This window comes from Pholis gunnellus (assembly GCF_910591455.1).
Source record: "Pholis gunnellus genome assembly, chromosome: 12".
NCBI lineage: Eukaryota > Metazoa > Chordata > Actinopteri > Perciformes > Pholidae > Pholis > Pholis gunnellus.
In genome coordinates this window covers 5,754,541-5,760,540 of record NC_136539.1, presented here as the reverse complement: position 1 = coordinate 5,760,540, position 6,000 = coordinate 5,754,541, and positions in this window count along the sequence as shown.

The window sequence follows — 6,000 nt, the reverse complement described above, 5'->3', positions numbered from 1 at the left end:
TAAAAGATAGTTATGTCAAGATGTTACCATTTATAGCAAACGCAGACACCACGCCACAATACATGCACACAACCAGACTACCTCTGCACCAAAATACTTTAAGAACAACTGGCCTAAAGGCCCTTTTCCCTGAGCTGTATCTACATCATTTTGTTGTGTCAATTTGTGTGTGTGTGTGTGTTTGGGTCCTTTCTGTGTGTCTTTACCAGACTGGTCTGCTGCTCTCTCTGACAGTTTGATGCAGGGCACCGGGGTTACATCTGAGGGAGTGTTTTTAGCGGTCACCAGTCTACAGAGGGGACGCTAGCTGGCACCATCTGGTCATGAGATCCAACGTTTATCTGGCACAGTCTTGGCCAATGTCCATACCTGCTTGTTCTGCACACACACACACACACACACACACACTTACTGGGGGTCAAGCTACCCTGAACGACAGGCTGAGAGCAGATGTCCGTCAACCCTCCCAGTCCAGTTAATTAAGCACAATCACAAACAGCAAGGACACACATGCATACTGTACACACACACACACATGCACACACACATGCACAAGCATGCACTCTAGATGCCCACAGCCGGATAGTCCAACGGCCGTTTGTCCTCACTGCAGAGCTAAAGAGAAGAGATGACCACAAAGTCAGTACATACCTGTGTGCAGAGATGGGCAGTATTTCTATTACTTGTATTTGAAATGCGTATTTCAATTACTTTTGAGTATTTTGTAATTTGTATTTGATAGGGCCGATTAAAAATCTAATGTAATTTGTAACAAAATACTTTAGAGTGGAGTAATTTTGTATTTAAAATACTCAAAATACTTTCTCCACGAATCAAAAAACAGTTCACGAGTTCAGTCTTCAGATCTTCAAGTTCAACGGATTGTCTGTCAAGTTAAATATTGTATCTGAGTGTGACAGATGTCAACTAGCTTGATGTATAACTTATGTCTGGGTCTGGCTACATAGCCTATTGTATATACATGGTGATGGTTATAATATCAAGCTAGCGATCGATGCTAACATGCTAATGTCGCTAGCATGCTGTCTAGGCTAGCGCATATCCAGTGTTTAGCAAGTTAGCTTATCAGTCGAGTAGCTAGCTATAGGAAGAGGGAGCTTGTATGTCATATGTGATGAATATTTTCTTGTTGATACAAACCAAAGTTTATGGGCTGTTAAGTCCCATTAATATTCAGGTTATATATATATATATATATATATATATATATATAATCAAGTTGTGTCTTTCAATAGCTTTGCTTAGTTACACTGACATTCTGTGACTGTTCTTCCTTTTTGTGGGGTTCACCAGAGCTTTGTGTACATTATATAAACCTGAATGCTCTGCTATACCAAATTGTGAGAAAAAGAAAATCCAGAAAAAGTATTTCCTATATTTTAAATACAAAATACATGTATTTTGTTACATTTTCTGGCACCAGTATTTTGTATTTTGTATTTTGTTGAAATACGTTTATTTGGGGGTATTTTGTATTTTGTATCAAAATACATTTTGATGTATTTTTGCCCATCTCTGCCTGTGTGTTTGATTTTTCTAAAACATGTCGTCACTGCTGCAACCAGGGATATCAACGTGATCGTGTCATTAACTGAACTGTAAATGGTGAAACCTACAATAACAATATGTATTTCTTTATTTCTTTTTACTCCAGCCTATTATCTTTGATCAAACATTATGGTTCAGACATTTAAAGTTTCATATTTTGGCCAATTCTTGTTTCACATTTAATTTCATAAATTAAAAAAACATAAAAAGAAGCACAATATTTTTATGGAAACAAATAATTATCTAATCAACTGTGTGTGTGTGTGTGTGTGTGTGTGTGTGTGTGTGTGTGTGTGTGTGTGTGTGTGTGTGTGTGTGTGTGTGTGTGTGTGTGCGTGTGTGTGTGTGTGTTGTCGGGCTGGCAGCCTCTGTGGTTGACTGTGGCATCATATCAGTGCCGGTGAAGGGCCTCAGTGTTTCTCCCTCTATTGTCATCCCAGCAGCCGGTAGGGTGAAGTAAAGGATTGTGCGATCCAATGAAGCGTGCTGTTATCAGAGACTTCAGCCCCGGACATGAAGCTGACATCACCCCATTGCCTCAGTTTAGAGCTGCGTGATGCACAGCAGGTCACTGTGAGACGACGGGAGGGAGAACCCCTGAAATCACTGCAAAGCCATGTGGATCAACCGCATCATCTGTTTACAGGCCTGGTTTCGCTGAAAGGGCCGTCTCGGCACCTAAACCGAGGCCTCAAATCAAATGAAAGACGTTTTGTTGAACACTTGGCACTTGGACTATAATCAGACTTAAGTCGCAAAGATGAGGATTCGACTGCTCTGAGGCTTGATTTACTGCGGACTTGACTCTCCAAATTTGACTTGAAAGTACAAAACGTTCAAGTCAAGTCATGCTTTTGGCTCTGGAACATCCTGAAATAATAGCATATTGAGACAGCAGCGGGCAGCCTTGCATAGCCACGCAGCATTATTTTTTAAGAATAAAAGATATTTAGACAGAAAACTGTTTGCATTCAGAGACTTGATATAACTAAATCTTAACTTGCAATTTGAACAGAAATCTTTTAATTAGAAAATATATTTGTACCTTTTTTCGGACATAGACTCAGAGAGATGTGTGGGTTCAAACAATGGCTGATCCCCCTGCATGGAAAAGGACAGATTGGAAGCACTGGCAGGTTATTGAGACACAATTCAATAGAAAGAAAACCACAGGTTCCTGGTCTGTGGGGGGTTCACATGAAGGAGAACTGACATCATCCACATTTCAGTCTAAAGCTCCCTGAGGTTTACTCAACTCTCTGCCTCAGAGGAATAAGATGATATCACACCTGCACCGACTTATCTGTGCTGCTCTGCTGGACAGAAACAACAGACGGGGACACGCAGAGAGACTGAAGCCCAGAAGTTCCACTGGCACGACGAGCCAGCCGGTTCATGAAGTGGAACTCTTGCGCCCTCTACTGGTGAAAGACCAGAACGTGTGTTCGTTCTGGTCTTTGTTAGAATGCTCCTGAGGTCCCATTCAAATCTAGAGGAACACAATGATAGAGACAGTGTTCAATCAGTGTTTTTAATTAATTGAGAATAATTGCTGACTTAACTTGTGAATTGCTAACTTAACCTATAAAGTCAAGTTAGTCAGGGCTCAGCAGGTCAGCAGAGGGAATACATGTGAAATGTGTCTACAGACCAGCACGCATTTCAACAACTATGGATAACATTTCCAAAGATGTCTTTTAATTTAAGCCAATCCGGACTTTCCTTATAATATAGGTTATAGGTTTTCATGGCTTATCTGCATGTTTATTACATAGGCTACTATATTACTGTATGATATGTAATATATGATATCTACCTGTCTTATTAAGACGTTTAATGGCTCATCTGCATGTTTTAAAATTTGTATTTAAATTAGTTAAATTTGGTACAAATTGAATGCATGACAATCCCTTAAAAGTAAAATCTTAGCTCTTAAAGGGGCCTCCAGCAGCGTGATGACCAGCATGGCGAGAGTCGCTCCTGGCTGGAGGAGGAGACTCTGCTGCCGAGCACGTAGCTCTGCAGCTCTCCGCCAGAGCTCAGACTGCAGGTCGAAGGCGGCAGGGAAGCCGGATCTGGGTCTGTCTGCGTGGGGGGGGGGAGGAGTTTCTGGTGATTTTGGCCAGGAATCAGACCCGATGGCATGCAGGCATTAAGAATAACCATACAGAAGTAGCCAATATTCGTTTCATTATTTCATTTTTATGTAGGTCGTGTAGAGGCATCAGTATCAAATTGAGACTGTTTCATAACCAGTTAAATGTAGTAACGTTAAGAAATTCATCCAGCACACAACTGTACATCTACAATGTCTGATCCCAAAACAATGCAGCATTTATTTAACAAAACAGCGTAGCTCTTTTCAGATGTCACCTCTGACACATGATGTATTGCCCTTTATACTAACACTACCACCACTACTACACTGCATCCTTTTGGCTAGCTAACTATTGCCGTGTGTAAACAGCCCTGTGACTATTTTCACCAGTGTGCAAATAGACACTCGTTATTGTGCGCTCATTTAGTTTCACAGAGCCATTACACAAAGGGATAGTCGTAGCGTATTCATACACGGGATTATACATGAGTAAACACTCTCACCACTCAGACCGCAAAATGATGATTTCTTCACGGCGAGTCTGTTGAATCTAGGACACAAGCTTCTGTTAATAAAGAGAGCGTACTATGAGGAGGTCAGAAAATACTGAAATCAGTTTTTCAATTCCAATAAATATTTGTTGTTACATGAAGGCCATCAGCCAAAAAACAACCCTGACACGTGACTATGTCTACTCTGTAACATGTTCTGAGGACACAGCCGGTACCCAAAGAGCTCATTTTCAGGAAGGAATATGTCTCAGTATGGAGAAAGAGCCATAGACCGTGCAAAGGAAATGGACATAATCACTGTGGCACCACCCATGGGGGCAGGTGGGTGGTGGATTGCCATTTTGAAGCCTCAGCCGTAGAACATCTTGTTTTTTTTGGGCCGTCGCCATCTTGTTTTTTTGCAACCAGAAGTGGCTCGAGAGGGCGGAGCTAAGTACGATCGAACGCATAAATGTTACAATTAACTTTCATGAGCTGAAAACACACTATGAAAGGGTTGAAGTTGTAAAAGTACAACACGGACCACTCCCAGACCGGACAACGCCGTGGTAGCGACCTGTCAATCACAAGGCAGCCCCGCCCCAAAGCAAACCCTGATTTATGGTCTGTTATGTATTGAAGAAGACTTGAAACTAGGACATCAGAAAGAATGCAGGTTTAAGGCACTTTAACATTGGCTTCATTGTTCAAACCGGAGGTTGTCGTCTGGGAAAGATCAGAAGAGTCAAAGACTGGACTGCATCAAGAAGAAGATATGGTCGAGATCGGTGGTGCTGTATCGCACGTTGACCAGGTGGACACAACCTTTAAATAGAACAATATACATTTTATTACACAACTTGAAACTGCATGCAGTGAAACTAGAGCATGGTGTGATTCGACAGAAAGCAAGCAGTCACGTGGTGCTCTGCAATCTCTCGACATGTGTTTCAGTGTGATTCTTTATGAAGACATAAAGGACACTTCCCATTATAAAGAGATCATGAGAAGAATCCTGCTCATCATTCCTCAACATGAAGGGACCTACCCTTGGGGGGAAATATGCAGGCTCCCTCTCCGTTCACTCCAACAGCGTCCTTCTCAACTGAAATAAAAAGAAAGTTTGAAATGTTATCATTCATGGTGAGAAATGTCTTCCTCGAGTGGATGTCAAAATGATTATGAATGCTCTCCATCAAGTCTCCTGACGCATGGGCTTGGGGACGGGAACATTACTCTGATTCCACATCTTCTATTCCTTTTTGCATCACAAGATGCAATTCATGAACAGCAGCGACGTTTCAAAGCACTTTCACCAGCTTATCATTTGAGAATGTAGTGAGAGTTTAAAAGCATATGACTGCAATTTGTCTGAACTTCTGAATACTGAAAATAAACCCTGGCATTCAGATTTTCCTCTTACTTTCCAATCAGATGACGCTTTGAACTGCTCAAACCCAAGATGTCTTGATTTTAAGGCTCCATTATTGCATCGCTCCAGACGTCTCCTTTACCTTTACGTATCTTACCGTGATGCTGCATCTAAAATATAGTCCTGTGGGTTAAAAGCTCATTTACATTGACGGCGCCTCTAATGGTTTTTAGGGGCTTAAAATACATTTTGATAATTTTAGCATTTTTGCATTTTGTCATTGCTAGAAGAGTCTCAAGCAAGTCCCAAGTCATTTTTTAATTGGTCAAGTCGAGTCGAGTCGAGTCACATTAGGATTCTTTATTTCATAATTTCCTGTACAAATAATGAACACAGACCAGTTATTTCAGTCACCATGTCTCAAGTCTAGTCACTAGACCTCAAGTCATGTATGTTCTGTTCAGTCAAGT